The sequence below is a fragment of the Sus scrofa genome, chromosome 7 (assembly GCF_054392235.1).
Source record: "Sus scrofa isolate SSC_HxYL_T2T_F1_AM1 chromosome 7, Sscrofa_HxYL_maternal_Yorkshire_Landrace_v2.0, whole genome shotgun sequence".
In the NCBI taxonomy this organism is placed as follows: domain Eukaryota; kingdom Metazoa; phylum Chordata; class Mammalia; order Artiodactyla; family Suidae; genus Sus; species Sus scrofa.
The window spans coordinates 57,213,575-57,232,338 of NC_139389.1; the positions used below are offsets into that span (position 1 = coordinate 57,213,575).

The 18,764-nt window shown below is 44.7% G+C and overlaps 1 protein-coding gene across 40 annotated transcripts in view; it reads right to left on the reverse strand.

Moving 5' to 3' along the window:
- The window catches only part of MTHFS (methenyltetrahydrofolate synthetase), a 315,580-nt gene that overhangs the window by 83,766 nt on the left and 213,050 nt on the right, over positions 1–18,764 (reverse strand). For 15 of the 40 annotated variants that reach the window (XR_014810305.1, XR_014810348.1, XR_014810349.1 and 12 more), the window contains one exon: positions 18,431–18,548. The exons of 16 other annotated variants lie outside the window; for them this stretch is intronic. The gene's annotated coding sequence lies outside the window, so the exon portion shown is untranslated. Of the gene's footprint in view, positions 1–4,200; positions 4,334–13,132; positions 16,043–18,430; positions 18,549–18,764 lie in introns of those variants that run through there. 9 more of the 40 variants (XR_014810332.1, XR_014810351.1, XR_014810341.1 and 6 more) reach the window with 5 other exon arrangements.

The window sequence follows — 18,764 nt, forward strand, 5'->3', positions numbered from 1 at the left end:
TATTAAACCTTCCCCCCTATCTCAATCTTCCTGCCTACAAAGGCCTGACCAATGATTGAGCAGGTCTGAGCCTGGTAGAGGTCCAGCCACAAAATGATGAGGTTGTGTAATCTGGTCAGTCCCCCAGATGACCCACTCATCTGTGTCACTTTCTAGGATTTCTGATCTAAAATGGCTGGCTGATCAATAAAGAAGTGAGTCAAAGACTTTCCCATGCTACAGCGTTCAATTCGAGCTAAGTCACAACCAGTGCATTATGTCTCTGACAAATAAAACTTAACTTTCCTGAATAGATATTTCTCCAAGGAATATGTACAGATGGCCAACAAGCACATGAAAAAATGCTTAACATCACTGATTATTAGATAAATGCAAATCAAAACTACCATGAGGTACCACCTCGCGCCTGTCAGAATGGCCATCATTAATAAGTCCACAAATAACAAATGCTGGAGGGGGTGCGGAGAAAAGGGAACCCTCCTGCACTGTTGGTGGGAATGTAAGCTGGTATAACCACTATGGAGAACAGTATGGAGGTACCTTAGAAAACTATACATAGAACTACCATATGACCCAGCAACCCCACTCTTGGACATATATCCAGACAAAACTTTCCTTAAAAAAGAAACATGCACCTGCATGTTCATTGCAGCTCTATTCACAATAGCCAAGACATGGAAACAACCTAGATATCCATCGACAGATGACTGGATTAGGAAGATGTAGTATATATACACAATGGAATACTACTCAGGCATAAAAAAGAACAAAATAATGCCATTTGCAGCAACATGAATGGAACTAGAGACTCTCATACTCAGCAAAGTAAGTCAGAAAGAGAAAGACAAATACCATATGATATCACTTATATCTGGAATCTAATAGATGACACAAATGAACCTTTCCTCAGAAAAGAAAATCATGGACTTGGAGAGTAGACTTGTAGTTGCCAAGGGGGAGGGGAAGAGAGTGGGACGGATTGGGAGCTTGGGGTTAATAGATGCAGACTATTGCCTTTGGAATGGATTAGCAATGAGATCCTGCTGTGTTGCACTGGGAACTATGTCCAGTCACTTATGATGGAGCATGATAATGTGAGAAAAAAGAATGTATACATGTATGTGTAACTGGGTCACCATGCTGTACAGTAGGAAAAAAAACTGTATTGGGGAAATAACAATTTAAAAAAATAATGATCTGAAAAAAAAACAAAATAAAATAAATGTATTTCCTCATTACTTAATGGGTTAATAAAAGAAGCACCAAAATGACTATATTACATATTCTTCATATTATTTTGGTATCTCTAGAATTACATGCTAACACATTTGGTTAACTTCATAGCCCTTTATTTTGTGCATTTAAAAACTTTTTTTGGCCACGCCCATGGCCCATGGGAGTTTCCAGGCCAGGGACTGAACCCACAACATAGCAGCGACCAGAGGCGCTGCAGTGACAATGCTGGATCCTTAACCTGCTGCATCACAAGAGAGTTCCCATGCATTTAAAAAACTGATTCTGCTAAATGCCATGTGATATCCTGGATTGGATCTAGGAACAGAAAAAAGGATTAGTGGAAAATTGATGAAATCCAAGGAAAGTCTGGGGTTGAGTTCATAGTAACACAATGTTGATTTCTTAGTTTGATAAGTATACCTTGGCTATGAAAGATGCTAACAGTAGGGACAGCTGGGAAGGGCGTACGGAAGTCTTTTACTGTCTTTGCAACTTTGGTAAATCTAAAATTATTTCAAAATAAAAAGGTTAGAAAACACTCTCACATTTCCAGGAAAAAGCCCCTAGCCTCATGAGACTGCTATAGGAGTACGTGATGTAGAAGAAACAAAGAAGATAGATGTTCAAAAGCTAAGACAGGTTTTCTCAGAGCCAGGGCTAGGCTGATGGGAATGTGGGCCAAGCTGGAGAGGGTGGACACTGGTTCAAGCCAAGCAGAATCTCAGAGGGAAGAAAAGGGCCCGAGTGCTTTCAGGGAAATTCTGGGATCTTAACCAGGCATCCTAGGCTCCCTTCAATCAGAGTAGAGCCTCAATCCCTACCGATCTCCAAAACATGTCTCCATTATCAACTGTGATGAGCCACTGGGTCCTCTCACTTCTATGTCTGATTCTCCAGCTCTTTTCTTGGACAACACTTATTGCTCCAAGCCTTATTTTTCACTCACTACCCTAAGGAAACTGCCCTTGGTCCTCTACTATCACATCTGCTTCCAAACTTGGATTATGGCTTCCTTGGGGATCCTGCAGAGCCCAGGACTCACACCCATGTGGCACTCTGGTGCCCTATTGTGTTGATCTCTTCCCTTCCCATCCCCTCACTAGGCTGTGGGATCCTCTGGGGCAGGACTGCATCCTGCTCATCTCTGCGTTCCCGCACAGACAGAGTCCCTCAGGTGCAGTAGGTACCCGTTCACTGAAGGAGTGGGACAGGCCATGATTCCGTGGAGAGAAATTACATATATGTATGACTGGGTCAGTTTGCTGTACAGTAGAAATTGACAGAACATTGTAAATCAACTACAATGGAGAAAATAAAAATCACAAAACAAATGAAACAAAAGAAATTATGACTTTAAGGGCCATTGTCATGTAAAGACTTCCTGAGACTCTGAACTCTTTGTGCCACTCGAGTCCAGGCCTGGGAGCTCCTGAATTCCTTCCCAGGAGCCCAGCCATATTAGGGATTGTGTTATCAACTTTAGCAAGAACTGTGAGCCTTGGAATCAGCATTTGGATCCAGATGTGTTCCCCGGACTAAGCATTCTTGGCCTCACAACTCCTGAAGCTTAGGAAGCAGGAGGGTTTTTTTTCTCCTAGCCAGATTCAGAGGGATGAGACAGTAGCCCTTGCTCCAGACACCAGCTTTACCTGTATCTCCAGCCCTACTGTCCCCACCCTCATCAGCCCCACAAGGTTTCCATGCCTGGCTGGCCTTTTGTGCCCATTAGCTTCTAAACACATCCCCTCTGTTGTGTCTGAGACCCTCCAGAAAGGGTGAAGCTTTGTGGCAAAGAAAACAGGCTTTGTCATCCAAAGAGTATAGATATAAAACCTGGCTCTATCCCTTGGCAACTCTGGAAAAGCAAGTTGCTTTCTCTCTCTATGCCTCAGCCTCTGTATCTAGGGTGGGAGTGAAAATGGGACTGTGTGAGCATAAATGAGATACTGTGCAACCAGAGAGAGTGCCCAAAAAAATGGTGGCTATAATACAAAGAAAGGGCATCCTTTGCTAGTGACAAGAACAGAGCCTAACAAGGCAGTAGACAAATTAAAAAACAATCAACATACTGAGCAGTATAATAGACATAGATGGAAGGAAGTGCCAGGAGCCATGGCAACCTAGACTGGAGCTGAGGATGTCTGATCTGCAATTTAAGAGATCTGATCTGCAGGCAGGTGTCAGGGGAGTGGTGAAGGGGGAGGACATGTATGGACAATCCCAGAGATGAGACAGAAGCAAGGCCTTTATAGGGAATTACAGATAGTTCACTAGGGTCAGGAGAAGGCCAGAGCAGTGGGTGCTGCTGGAAACACGAAGCCAGAGGCCAGAATGTTCCTCTGTAGCCTCCCCTAATCCCATGGGATTTGCTCAGGCTGCAGGATGGGGCTCTTGCCTCAAAGGCCTGATGACACTGCAGTTCCACTTTGGGTTGAATTTGCCAGAGACTCTCACGCAATTTCTTTTCTGGATTTTACAGCAGATCATTTTCAGAGGGGTCTTCCTCCTCTGTGTCTGTCAGATGCTCGCTGTTCCTCATCTTTTATTTTGCATGTTTTTCTTGGGCAGAACCTGTTTCTCACCCTCAGTCCTCTTCTCTTCCCTCAGCAGGCGAGATATGAATAAAGAAGGTGATTGTTAGCGAAGAAAGTGGGTGTCAGCAAACAAGGTGGGAAGATGGCCCTTGATCTGACTTTCTGTCTCCTTATGAAATAGCCAAATAACCTTCTTAGATGACAGCAAAGTGACATAAGTAGATCCCAGTGAAGTTCCCAGATTCCAGACAGCATCCCTCTCCTGGAACACTAGAGAAACTTCTATTCTGAACTGCCATTTCTCTACTAGAATGGACTGTAGGAACTTTGAAATTCCTGTTCCTGGCATGCACTGACGGCTTTCAGAAGTTTCCCACTCTTTTAAGAATTGCATCCTGGGATGTGACGTGTCATTTCTTTTTCTACTTACCACAAGGCTCTTTCCTGGGAGTTTGCTGTCAATAATATAGAAATAGGGGGTGGCCCATGAGGAAATGATCACTGGAACACTTCATATATCAGGCAGACGACAGGCAGTTTTCTAGCGGCACAGTCCCCAGTCACTGAATCAAGAGACATATAAAGGAGGCAGCTAAGTACCATCTTCCATGAGCAGGTGGTCCTGGCCTCATGCTGCACAGCCCCGGGGCATCCATGGGAATCCCGGTGGGGCTTCCTTAACCCAGTTCCATCTGCTCTGTGGTTAGTAGAGTTCCACCCAGATTTCGAACATACGTGCGTCTGTCTGTCCTCGTTGTACGGGGAGTGAATCTTCGGCTTCCTTTGCAGCCTCACAGGAATAACCAGGGCCTTGGAGAAGCTGCGATGGAGGTTGCTGGACAGACATTGTTATAGACCTAAAGCCACCACTGGTCTGTTACCAACAAATCCGAGGACACTTCCTGCCCTCCTCTGCTTGGATTCTCTGTTTCTAACCCTGTTGGCTGTTTCCTCCCATTGGCTTCTGCCTCCACCCCTGCACACTGCTGCAGAGGCATCTGCAGTTCCCCAGACCAGTGGCTCGCACTCTGCTAAGGCATTCCACACTTTTGTCTTTCTGACCACTCCTCTGCCCCTTGCCTATCTGGAAGACTCTCTTGGTGTTAAACCTCCCCTGCTGCTTCCAGAGGTAAGAGCATCCTTTTCCTGCCATCTCTGTAACATAACCATTCCTCCACTCCAGTGCCCCCTACAGGCCCCATATTTAACCACGACTCATCTCTGCATGAGGCAGGAGAACACTTTGGATGTATATTCTGGAGTTCCCTTTGTGGCTCAGTGGAAACGAATCCGACCAGTATCCCTGAGGATGCGGGTTTGATCCCTGGCCTCGCTCAGGGGGGCCAGGGATCTGGCACTGCCGTGAGCTGTGGTGCAGGTGGCAGACACAGCTTGGATCCAGCTTTGCTGCGCCTGTGGCTAGGCTGGCAGCTGTAGCTCTCAATTGACCCCTAGCCTGGGACCCTTCATATGCTGTGGGTGCAGCCCTAAAAAGCAAAATAAATAAATCCTTGTCTTCTTACTTGTCCTGGTCTTTGCCCTTTTTCCCTCCCTTCTGACCCTCACCCCCTCCATTCACACCGTGAGGGTTGAATGTGTTCATTGTGGGAGGAAGAAAAGTAAAACCAACCTGCCCGCCCTCTTGACTTTTCTTCCCAAACACAAATCAAATAAGGAGATGGTGTTAGATTCCTCTAAGAGAGACATCAAGAAATAGGAGGGAGATTTGAAAAAGAAGAAAAGTGGAAGAAGAAAAGGAAGAGGAGAAAAAGGAGAAGGTTAGTTTGTGTGGGACCCCTGGAGAGGAGCCAGTAGGTGACAAAGACCCTCTCCTCCACCAAACTGGAGCCAGGCTCCTCTGAGTCCTGCTTCCGACCCTGGGCCCTGTTCTCACCTTGCTTATTCCAGTTGTAGCAAGAATCCCACCAGCTTAGGTTAAGGAAACCCCTGCATCCTCGATATCTAATGACATTTCTTCCCCCCTGCCCTCGACAGCTTATCACTCTGGCCTGCCTTCAGCAAAAATCCTGTCAAGTTGGTTTAGCCAGAATCCTCCTTAACTCTGATAGTTCCTCTTAGTAATTTTCCATCCACTGTCCTCACCTGCTCCTTGGCTCTAAATCTCCACTTGCCCTTGTGATATTCATAGATGAACTCAATCTTCCTCCCCTGGCGCAAAATCCACTGTAGTAATCCTGCCTTGAATAAAGGCTTCCTTGCCATTGCTAACAAGTACCGTAAATGATTTTTATTTTATTTTATTTTCCCACTGTACAGCAAGGGGATCAAGTTATCCTTACATGTATACATTACAATTACATTTTTTCCCCCACCTTTTCTTCTGTTGCAACATGAATATCTAGACAAAGTTCTCAATGCTATTCAGCAGGATCTCCTTGTAAATCTATTCTAAGTTGTGTCTGATTACCCCAAGCTCCCGATCCCTCCCACTCCCTCCCCCTCCCATCAGGCAGCCACAAGTCTTTTCTCCAAGTCCATGATTTTCTTTGCTGAGGAGATGTTCATTTGTGCTGGATATTAGATTCCAGTTATAAGTGATATCATATGGTATTTGTCTTTGTCTTTCTGGCTCATTTCACTCAGGATGAGAGTCTCTAGTTCCATCCATGTTGCTGCAAATGGCATTATGTCATTCTTTTTTATGGCTGAGTAGGATTCCATTGTGTATATATACCACATCTTCTGAATCCAATCCTCTGTCGATGGACATTTGGGTTGTTTCCATGTCCTGGCTATTGTGAATAGTGCTGCAATGAACATGCGGGTGCATGTGTCTCTTTTAAGTAGAGCTTTGTCCGGATAGATGCCCAAGAGTGGGATTGTGGGGTCATATGGAAGTTCTATGTATAGATTTCTAAGGTATCTCCAAACTGTTCTCCATAGTGGCTGTACCAGTTTACATTCCCACCAACAGTGCAGGAGGGTTCCCTTTTCTCCACACCCCCTCCAGCACTTGTTATTTGTGGATTTATTAATGATGGCCATTCTGACTGGTGTGAGGTGGTATCTCATGGTAGTTTTGATTTGCATTTCTCTTATAATCAGCGATGTTGAGCATTTTTTCATGTGTTTGCTGGCCATCTGTATATCTTCCTTGGAGAAATGTCTATTCAGGTCTTTTGCCCATTTTTCCATTGATTGATTGGCTTTTTTGCTGGATTTTTGTCTTTAACAGAGGCAGCCAGTTCCCAGAAAGGGAACTGTGTGTGGTGCCCCTAAGTAGAGGAAAACTTACCTAGCCTGGAAAGACCTCCTTGGCAACTTCCCCGCGCCTCCACAAGCACACACCTGTGGCCCAGAGGGAGTAGAAATGTTCCCAATCCCCCAAGTATGGCATGGGAGCAGCATAGAAAGGGACTGTGTGGACAGGAGCAAAAGATGTCTCAGCTCTAACCTATGTGGACCCATCATCAACAGCCTTCATGCCACCAGAATCTACCTCAATGCAAGAACCTTGACACTGCCCTTGACTGAGGTTCTGCTTCCTTGGCTCTGCCACAACATGAGCTAAAATAGAACTAAGGTGAATCACGGACACTCAGGGGTATTTCTCGCACACCTGAGTTTGCAGTATAAGATGTACTGCCTCTCTATACCCCTTACCTGCTAGACTAGGACACTTAACAGAGGGGTGGGTCTATGTCCTATTCACCTTTATATCACTGGGATCTGTTATGGAATCAGGCATAGATAAGTGTTCAGTGAATGTGTGCTGAGTAATTAGACTTGAAAAATAGTCTCAATTATCTTAGCACATTAAATTGACATTCTTTGGGGGTTTTTTTTGGACTCTCGTGTTCTGTCATCCACAGAGGTGCTCACGTATTCCAATAGTGCTTACAAAGCACTAATCTAGCATTTATTAAACCATTACCATTGGCTATAGTTATTCATTGACACATCTGTGTCTCTCATCAAGTTATAAGTTCCTATTGGAGTCAAAATTATGTCCTAATTCTTTGATTCCCTGGGCCTATATAGGAGCTGGCACAGAGTGACCAATGAATTCATGACACCTACCATCACTCTAAAGACATCAGAAAACTTCGAGGGTTACTGCCTTAAGATATAAATCAACATTCTTTTTTTTTTTTTTTTTTTTTTTGTCTCTTGTGTTTTTAGGGCCACACCCGCAGCACATGGAGGTTCCCAGGCCAGGGGTCAAATTGGAGCCGTAGTTGCTGCCCTATGCCACAGCCACAGCGACAAGGTATCCAAGCCACTCAGCCAGGCCAGGGATTGAACCCATGTCCTCATGGATACTAGTCGGGCTGGTTAACCACTGAGCCACGATGGGAACTCCTAAATTGACATTCTTGATCACCTGACTTTTCCATCAGATGAGGAAGTCCTCAAAGGCAAACACTATGTTTTCGCCTCTGTAATCCATACCCAATGTTTGACTCAAGGCAGGGAACATAGGAGACAGACACTCGGAGATGTTGGCCGATCAAAAGAACAGATGAAGAAACATGAAATAATGTGCTGATAGGAGAGAGACAAAAAATGAAAGCTGCCAGAGAGAGCAGAGTTTGAAACCTCTTTCTGAAACCTACTAGCTGCATGATGTAGGTGAATGACATAATCTTGATTTCCTCATCCATAAAATGATCACAATATCTATTACACAGAAATGTCTTGAAGATGAAATTAAAGGATACAGCATTTGCAAAAGGACTTGGCAATTCAAGGCATGCAGGAGACATCTTAAAAATGTGAAAAACAAACAATCAGAAATCTTACTCATTGATTACCTACACATACGGCATTTGAAATATTCATTTTCCCCCCCAAGATCCAAAACAAGAATAATAATTCCTGTTTCTGTGGGATGGTATCTGCTTGGAATTCCTTATATGTGCATAGATTAAAATGGCAATTTTGGTTAAAAAGCAAAACTGAAAAAATTCCCTAGAGAATAACATCATTTAAAAAAAAAAAACCCAAAGTCATCCCCTAAGATGTTTAAGAAACTGAAAATGTTGAGCCCCTTTGCAAATATATTATCATTAGACTGCCTGAGATTATGATTAATAAAATATCACTGGGCTGCTCAAGTACATATTATAAATCACCTTCCAGACACCTGGATGGGCAGTGTCTCTGACAGCTGTTCCCACAGCCAGGAGCATTGTCAGAGTTGGTGGGCACCTCACCTCGGAAGCTGTGACTCATACAGACACACTGGGAAATTGAGTCATTAGAAGCTGTGCAGTGAGGCTGCAAAATGGCAGAGCTAGGGGTCCCTCGAAGCCCCTCTCCATGCTTGCCAGGAGGGGTGAAGTGTGTCCGATGGCATTTGAGGTCACATCGGTGAGGTCAAGGAGCTCTACACATAGCTTCCCAACTGGCATGCCTCCTTTTTTCCACCACAGACTCCAGCGAAGGAGACTGATTACTTTGCTCAGAAGGCAGAGTCAGCAGATGTTACTGATATGGGACTGGAATTCTGCACGATGGCTACCACACAAGGCTTTCTTTTTTCTTTTTTCTTTTTTTTTCTTTTGCCAAAGCAGCATTAGTAAAGGCTTTAGAAATAAGCTCGCAGTTCCCATTTTAATGGATTCAGTGTTAGGTCATGTGCTAGATCTGCTGTTTAAGATGTACATTTTCAGGGCACTGTTGAAAATAGCTGCCTTTAAAATTCCTTAGGCTTCAGACTTGCTACACAGGGCAAGACTCTGTCACCAGAGTCATCACTTTTATCAGCATCTGTCTTTCCTGCTCTGTGGAGACATTGACCTCCTATGCAGGCATCTCTACTAGGACATGGGATGTGACATTTGCCCCCCTTTTGTCTCTAATAGCAAAGGAGCGAGCAAGAACACTGAGTGTTGGTGAATGAGAGTGAAACAATCTAAAAGGAAATAGAATTTAAACTTCTTTTCTCTGAACACTCTGCCCCTTAGAGTGTGATCCAAACACATGATGTTGCCTTTGACCCGTTGGTTTTACGCTCTGGAGTTCCCATGTGGAGTCTTGAGCTCCCCCTAGAGGCTCGAACATGTTAGGATCAGGAACCACAGCGCCACCTGAGAAGAGGACCTAGGCTTACTCTTGTGGCCAAAGATTTAGCACCTGAAGAGAGCACTGAACACCCCGTGTCCATCAGGTCAGAGTCTTTCTGTGTCCGATACAAGTGATGCCTCAATTCCCATGTCTTGCATTCTTGGCTAATATCTATTAGCCTGGATGGGGGCCAGGATGCTGGTCCTGACCCCAGTACTTCAAGCTGCAAGGTCCTGTTCTGAATGGTCTATTCTCCCAGAAACAAAATGTCTATGATCACACAGAACCTTCTGTCCTTATGTCCCACCCACCGGACCCCCACCTCCTCTAAACAGACAGATAACTGTGCCAGCCAAAGGTAAGTTTACCCCCAATCATTATCTAGTAGACCTTGATTTCTCTCCAAGGGTTCCTCCCAGCCCATATGATGCTCCTAGGCTCCAGTCCTGCATGATCCCCATTCATTTTCCCTTTCCATTAGCCTTGGCTGCCAAACTATCCACTTGCCTAGGCTGTTAAGACTCTAAAGCAAAAGACTCATTCAGCAGAGTCTCCCCCACCCCCTGCCATGAGCCAGGACCTGTAGCACCCATTCTGAAAGAAACACTGTTCCAGGCCTGGATGAGTTCACAGTCTGGTCCAGGAGACAGAGAGGTGGGTACTTCCTGAGAGGAGGCTTAAGTGCTCCCTCTGTTATAGGCAACATGTCAGCACACCCACAGGACTGGCCTTCCCAAGAGGCCAACTGAGCAGATGGGCAAGGTAGAGACATAAAAAATGGAGAAAAAAGTTTCTTGAAAGAATATGGATATTTCCAAAAAGGAACTCTGACTTATCATAATGAATGAAAACATAGAAATATTTTGGACTTTCTTTCACAGATCATATGGCTCAGCAGTAATTTAATCTGAATTATACCAACGTGTCAAGGTGGATCTTCATGCTAAGACCTCTGGAGGTCAAGTCCATTGCTACCTGGCCGGGGGGGGGGGGGGTTTCAAGAAAAACTCCCCAACAATCACCTTCTGGAGCCATTTAGACAAAGAAGGGAGTTCCTCTTCTGCATTATACCATGTTTCACTTCTGTCTTGTTCAACAGAAAAATAAGCCAGCTGGGGATGGGTTTGCAGGTCTCTCAGTGCAGTTAAGGACAGTCAGTAATATATTGTCTCAACAAATAGGTAACTACATTTCACAGTGCCCTGGGGAGGGACCATTTGCTGCTGCCAGTGGCTGGCTCTATATCTTCAAGAGAACCGTATTCCAAGCACTACGGACATGATACATCAGCAGAAAATGATGGCATTATGTGTACAACCTGAATTGGAGCTGTAGGAAGAGAAGCGTGCGATAGCAGTATGGAAGGATGGGGGGGGGGCTTCATGTAATTACTGTTTCTGAGTTGAATCACTGAGATCCTAAGGGAGACCACGCCCCTCAGATGGGATATGTTAAAAGGGTCCCTTTCTCTGGCTTGTGCTGTGACCTTGAGGTTTGTTGTTGTTGTTTTTGGTCTTTTTAGGGCCATACCCATGGCATATGGAGATTCCCAGGCTAGGGGTCGAATTGGAGCTGTAGCTGCTGGCCTACACTACAGTCACAGCAATGCAGGATCTGAGCCACATCCGTGACCTATACCAGTGCTCATGGCAACGCCAGCTCTTTAACCCACTGAGTGAGGCCAGGGATCGAACCCCCAACCTCATGGTTCCTAGTGGGATTCATTTCCACTGTACCACGACGGGAACTCTGAATGTTCCCTTATAATCTTCACAGTCAATTCCTACCTTCTCCCACTAGAGACAACTGCTCTTCTGGTTTTTTTCCCACCATAGATTAGTATTCGCCACAGCAACGCCAGATCCTGAACCCACTGAGTGAGGCCAAGGATCGAACCTGCGTCCTCATGGACGATAGTCAGAATCTTTTCCACTGAGCCATGATGGGAACTCCATCCAAGATGGTTTTAAAAGAGGCCCCTTCACCCCTGACTACTCTATTGCACTGTACCTTGAGATGGGTTATTTCCGTTCATAGAATTTTCCTCTCTTCGCACTCCCCTTCCCTGGCTCATCATCTCTGCCTCTGGCTTCACAAAGCAGAAACCACATCTTACCCCTTCTGGCTACCCTTCTCCCACCAAGGGTTGGGCTCAGCACATGGTTCAGAATGGGTGCTTACTAAAAGCTTGCTGAATTGAATTGAGCATCGTAACTCACAATTCAGATTCCTGAAGATTCAGTTCGAGTTTAAATACATCAGAAGATTTTCTTCACCTTAAAGCAATTTAGCAATTTCCTCAGCCTAAATCTGCCACAGTGAAACTCCTCCAGCAGAATTGAAGCAAGGCTATAAACTGGGCACGAGTTTGGGAGCTTTTTAAGGAAATGGGAAGTGACACATTTGTTGGCAATGTTCACGAATGGGAGCGCATGCCTGGTCTGAATAAATGACAAACAGGGATTCCTCCAGGCTGTTAAAGGGTTTAAAATGGGTCAATCTGTGGCAAATATGCACATCCTCCTAGCTCAGCAAAAACACCATCCTTTTCCATATGTACTGTGCAAAAGACCAGATTTTAGGAGGTGATAGGCATTGGAAGGGCCAACGGCAGTCTGTCTGCATAGAAATCCTAGGGATGACAATGGTATGGAGTTGCAGAGAAGTCACAGGTTCATTGGCTGAGTTCCTCATAAGTGCCAGTGTTCAACTAACTATTCACAATAGCGAAGACATGGAAACAACCTAAAAATGTCCATCAGCAGATGAATGGATAAAGATGTGGTACATATTTACAATAGAATACTACTCAGCCAGAAAAAAGAAGAATGAAATAATGCCATTTGCAGCAACATGGATGAATCTAAAGATGATCATACTAGGTGAAATAAGTTAAAGAAAGACAAACACTATATGATATCACTTATATGTGGAATCTAAAACATGGCACAAATGAACCTAACTGCAGAAGAGAAACAGATTCATGGACATAGAGAACAGATTTGTGGCCACTAAGAGGGAGGGTATTGGGGGAGGGGAGGAGTGGGAAATTGGGGTTACCAGACATAAGCTATTACATATATAAAATGGATAAATAACTAGGTCCTACTGTATAGCACAGAGAACTATGTTCAATATCCTATATAACCATAACAGAAAAGAATATTTTTAAAAATAATGCATATGAATGTATATCTGAATCACTATTCTGTACAGCATAAATTGACACACCATTGTAAATCAACTATAGTTCCGTAAAAAAAAAAAAAAAAAAAAAAAAAAAGCTACAGGGGAAAAAAGTTCTCATCACAAGAAAAGGGATTATAACTATGTGAGGTAATTGATGTTAACTAGATTTATTGTAGTGATCACCTTGCAATATATCATATCATTATGTTGTACATTTTAAACTAATATAATATGTCAAGTGTGTCTCAATAAAACTGGGGGGAAAAAAGTGCCAGCATGCAGCTACAAAGGTCATTTAGGACATGGTCTCCAGGGCTTCAAAGTCTATCTGGAGACAGAAATGAGTAATGTTATGTGGTCATTACTGCGTAGAGTTAGGAGGAATGGTAATAGACCTGACCGGGGATGGAATGCCAACCACAAAGACTTCCTTGCCCCTTGGGCTGTATCTTGAGAGACAGGAAGGGATTACATGGATGGAGGAAAAGTCAAAGGGTGAATGAGGAAACATGGAGGGCTCCTGCAGGAGGGAACTGCATGTAGTTCAGAAGGGCTGAAGCACACGTGAGGAGGGCGGAGGCTGCAGAGGCTTGCAGCCTGTGATGGGGTGGCGGGGGGTGGCTGTGGGAAACCACACTAAGGAGCATGAGCATACTCAAGTATGCCTCTCAGCCCGAGGCAGCACAGAGTCATGGAGGGGGCTTGGCTGTAAGTGGGGACTTGCTCTGCATTATAGAAAGATCATTATGACACAGGTCTGGAATGTAGAGTTGAGAAAGGTGAGGCTGGAGGCAGGAAGGCCATTTAGGAAGCCACCAGATTTGTTTGGATGAGTTGGCATTAACCCAGGAGAGAGAATTGAAAATTATTGATCAGATGAAATTAGTGAAGCCAGGGATTAAATTAGACACAGAGAGAAGAGGAAAGCAGAAGTAAAGGATGCTAGTTCCAGGTTTCTAGTAACTGGTAGGACGAAATTCCATGGGAATAACTGGTGGGAAGCACTGAAGAACAAGGAGGTTGGTTTTCAACATGTCCACTTTGACTCTTGCAAAACACTTTATTGGAGAAATCTACACAGTTAGGTGTATGGAGGAAATCCCAGGAGAGAAGTCTGGGCTGGAAAACTGTAATCCAGAAGTCTGGATTACAGTTTTTCACAAAATAGTATGTCTTGTGCCTTAAAAAAGAGAGACACTAAAGAAATGAGTTTGGGAATACTATATTCTATATCCTTGACTATTTCCCCATCTTGAGTATCCCCAAGGCACGGTAGCATCTTAAAGTCTCCAAGATAACCTGCAGCAAAGACGTCTGCTTTATTTCATGTTTCCTAAGCTTATTTAACCATGGAAGTCTTTCTTCAATGAGGAAATGTCAACCAGAAATTGACACTGAGGACCATAGATGGGGACTGCTAATCATAGGTGATGGGTAAAGCGACAAGGGTATAGATCGGTCCAGGTGTGTGCATGTGTGCTGGTGAGGGAGGTGTTAAAGACAGAATCCCAGCAATATCCACTTGTAATCTCTTTTTAAGCCTACCCTTACCCTATGGTGCTGATGGCCACCAAAAGAGAGCTGTGGTCTTTTCTGCCTCACATTTGGTCATCATTGAGTACCTGCCTCACTTTCTTATTGACCTTGTTTAATAAGCAAGACACATTGATTGAACAATTACTTAGTGATCGGCACCGTGGCTAGAGGGACAAAGGAATCACTGGCTCATGATCTTGCAGTTGGATGGTCCCACCTACACACCAGTTCTTGGCTCTCCTCTTCTGCCCTACACCTGCTCTTTGGACCATCTTCCAAGAACCTAGAAGACTTAGGCTTATTTCACTGGTCTTTTCCCTCTGCCGGTCATCTTGATTAAGACCATCTTTAATTCAGAGCCCCAGAATCCAAATCCGTGAGCAGCTCTGCCTAGTCTTTGGAGGACTTCTAGAGAGATCAGAAAATGGATTGATGCTGTGGGTAGAGGAAGGGAAACTTGCAAACTTCCCCCAAAAATAGCACTCTGAGAGGTAAAGAGAAAACCAAAAGAATTCATAGAAGTCAAAACAGAAAAGTGTTTCAAAGAGATTGAGCAACAATATCCAATGTTCAGTGAGGTCCAGAAAGGCAGCTGCAAGATCTGGCAACCAGGACATCATTTGAAGACTTTCACAAGATGAACTGTGGAGATGGACACTGGACCTGAAAGCTGGGTTCAAGTGGTTCAGAAATGAATGGGGTGAAGAAAAGGATACAAGGGTCAACTTTTTGTTCTAGAAGTGTCTTCCTGAAATAAAGTGGAAAAGAGGGCCATGGATAAAGGGAAGAGGGCTAAAGGAACTTTCCAGATAAAGGAGGGAGGGTGGAATTTGTGTGTGTGTGTGGAGCAAGAGTCAGGAGAGAGGGAATGTTGAAAATACAGAGGGTCAGAGAACTACTTCCAGGAGTGAGGTTTCTGAGATGGTGGGAGGGATGGAATCCAGAGCCCAGGCAAGACTTGAACAGGAGAGAAGAGCAACGGGGCTGGAAGGAAGAAAGAAAGCATAGACCATCACTTTCCCAGGACTGTTATTAACGAAGTACTATCACCTAGTACAATAGAAGTTTATTATCTAGACTTCTAAGGAGTCTAGAAATCTGAAATCGAGGGGTCAGCAGGGCCATACTCTCCCAAGGCTGTAGGGAAAAATCCTCTCTATGCCTTTCCTTTAGCTTTGGTGTCACTGGTGATCCTAAGCACACTTTGGCCTCTAGCTACATTGCTCCAGGCTCTACTTCCACTGGTGTGCTCCCCTATGTGTGTCTGCCCAAATTTCCCATGTATAAGGACACCCAGTCATACTGGATGAAGAACGTGATTGTTAGCAAAGAAGGTGGTTATTCGTTTTTCCTTAAAAGCTTCCTCGGGACAACTGGAAAGAAATATTGGTAAATAAATGTTCATCGAGCCCCTACAATGCACAGGCACTGTCCATTTGCATAAAGTTTCTCGTGTCTAGTGCTCCAAAATTCCATCCATCATTAACTTCAACACGCCTGGAAGAGAGCTTAGGTTCCTGGAAAATAAAAAGTACCAAATTGGTTTATGGATCAGTGACTTCACTCAATTTACACCTAATGAGACTCATATAACTAATTCTGCCACTCTGGTGCTCAGAAAGTTGCATTGGTTCCCCTTTAAAGCTACAAAATAAAGTCCAAGTTCCTAATCTGGTTCTCAAGGCCACCACAACCTGTATCATCTGTTTCTCCAACATTATTTCCTGCTATTCACCTTGGCATACCTCACACTAGATAGCTTCCCTCTGTCCAGCACACCGGCCTCACTGCCACCACCGCTGTCAGCCCTGACTCCTTCAAGATCCTCTACATGTGCCAGCTCCTTTAGGAACCTTTTCCTGACCACAACTGGAAGTAACATCTCTCCTCTGATCTAGACACATTTGTCTGCATTCCTTGTGACATTATCATAATCCACCTTGCATGAAGCTAGTTCTGCAAGAATAGTTGCCTTTCCTGCAGCTGTCAGCATTTGATGCTGCTCCCCAAAGCACCCTGCAATGTCTCACCTTCCTCTCTCACCCCCCAGGAGACAATTCTGAGATGTGTCCTTTGCCATGTCCCAGAGGACCCCAGTAGGACTGAGCCCAAGCTGCCCACCACATGACCTGTTCTGGACCACACTTGCCTTCCCCGTCTCATTTCCACAACCTCCTACCTCTGTTTCAGAGATCACCTCCCAAATAAACTAATTGCACCCCATCCTTGTTTCAAGGTCTGATTCCAGGAGAACCCAACCTCAGATACCCATACTACTTCTCATCCAACTTATCCCAACCCCATAAGGCTCCATTCTCAAGGGAGCATTGGAGAGAGAAATTTTATAATGGTGGGCTTCTCAAACATCAGGAGAGACCACTAATTATATGATTCCATTCACATGAAATGTCCAGAATAGGCAAGTCCACGCAGACAGAAAGCAAATTAGTGGTTTCCAGGGAAGGGAGAGTGACCGCTGAACAGGTTCAGAGTTTCTGTTTGGGGTGATGAAAAAGTTCTGGGAACAGGGGTGACCATTGTACACATTGTAATTAATGCTATGGAATTGTACCCTTTAAAATCATTAAGCGGTAAATTTTATGCTATATGTATTTTATCACAATAAAAAATATGGTGGTAGATTTTTACATTTCTTTTGTCTTTTTAGGGCCACACCCATGGCATATGGAGGTTCCCAGGCTCCCAGGGGTCTAATTGGAGCTGTAGCCACCAGCCTATGCCAGAGCCACAGCAATGCCAGATCCGAGCCTCATCTATGACCTACACCACAGCTCACAGTAACGCCAGATCCTTAGCCCACTGAGCAAGGCCAGGGATCAAACCTGCATCCTCATGGATGCTAGTCAGATTCGTTTCCACTGAGCCATGACGGGAACTCCAGATTTTTACATTTCAAGTGTATGAGAGAATGTACATTTACTGCTGTCTTTTTGTTTTTTGCCTAGACAACACCCATAATAATCTTTGCAACTCCTGCCATCCCCCTATCAGGGTTCCTAGTCCTCAGGCTCACACTACGGCAGTCGTGATATCATGTACATTGTTTGCTGGGTTCATAGACATCCACATTGAACCTCAGGAGTTAAGCTGATCTGCTTGCATCATTCTCAGCGCCAGTCACACAGAGCTGTGTCCACAGAAGCCTGTGGACAAACAGATGGGAGTTTCCTCTCAGTTTACCCTCTGTAAACTCCTTCCACATAACTTGGCAGCCTACTCTCACATCCAGACCCTGAGGGTCAATTTGGAGGCTGATGACACCCATATGGACAATGTTGAACTGAAAAGTGTGAGCAGCTGTTGGGCTGCCAGGACCAGATGTTCAGCTGATGATCTTGGGCTCAAGATGAACTTGTCTGAAGCGAAGTTCATGGGAGTCTGCCTGCTGAGAAACCCCTGCTCTATCTTGGAAAACAGTTGTCTTTCATGGAGCCTAAAATAGCCTGAGTTATAAAGGAACTTGGGTAACGAGAGAGGCAATGGTTTTGAGCAGCAGAGGTCACCCACTGGTAGGTGTCTGGTTTGCAGACTGGCTTTGTTTGACCCTCACAGAATTTTGTTAAAATTAATTGCTGTGATTTACAAATTGCTCCCCCAGGCCCTGCCTCCTACATCTCACACCTGGCTTACTTTCCCTATGTCATTTCACCTGCCTGGCCAGAGCCTGCACACATGTTTGCTTTCCCCAGTTTTATAACTCTGAAGCATGACATAATTCAATGCCTTCTCCTGAGCTGCTGTTCCTATGCAGGTGTTAAAGAGTGGCACATAGGCAGAATAATTGTGTCTTGTCTTTGTTTCTCTAAAATGGGGCAAATTTGTTTCCAGCTCCCCTGAAAGAACACAATGCTTCATTTTACCAAAAGGAGTATTGAAGCTCTCACCTGCTGCTGCTGCCATAATGTGCAAAGAATACAGCCACATCAGAGAACCCAGAGGCCTGCGGGCCTCAGAGGAAGGAGGCTGAGTTCGGAGATCTCAGCCATGACTGTCACCAGCCACCTGTCGAAAGAAGCAGAACTAGGGTACATCTCAACTGATATAACCTCATCCATCAAGGTGGGTCTTTGCGTAAGACCGCAGACTCTCAGACCCCGGGGCCTTATGCTTCTGGTGGTTCCGAGGCCACATTTCCCAGCCTCCTGGACACTTTGGTGGGTCCATGTGGCTGAGTTCTAGCCAGCTGGGCAGAAGCAAGGTGTTTTCCATGCTCAGAGT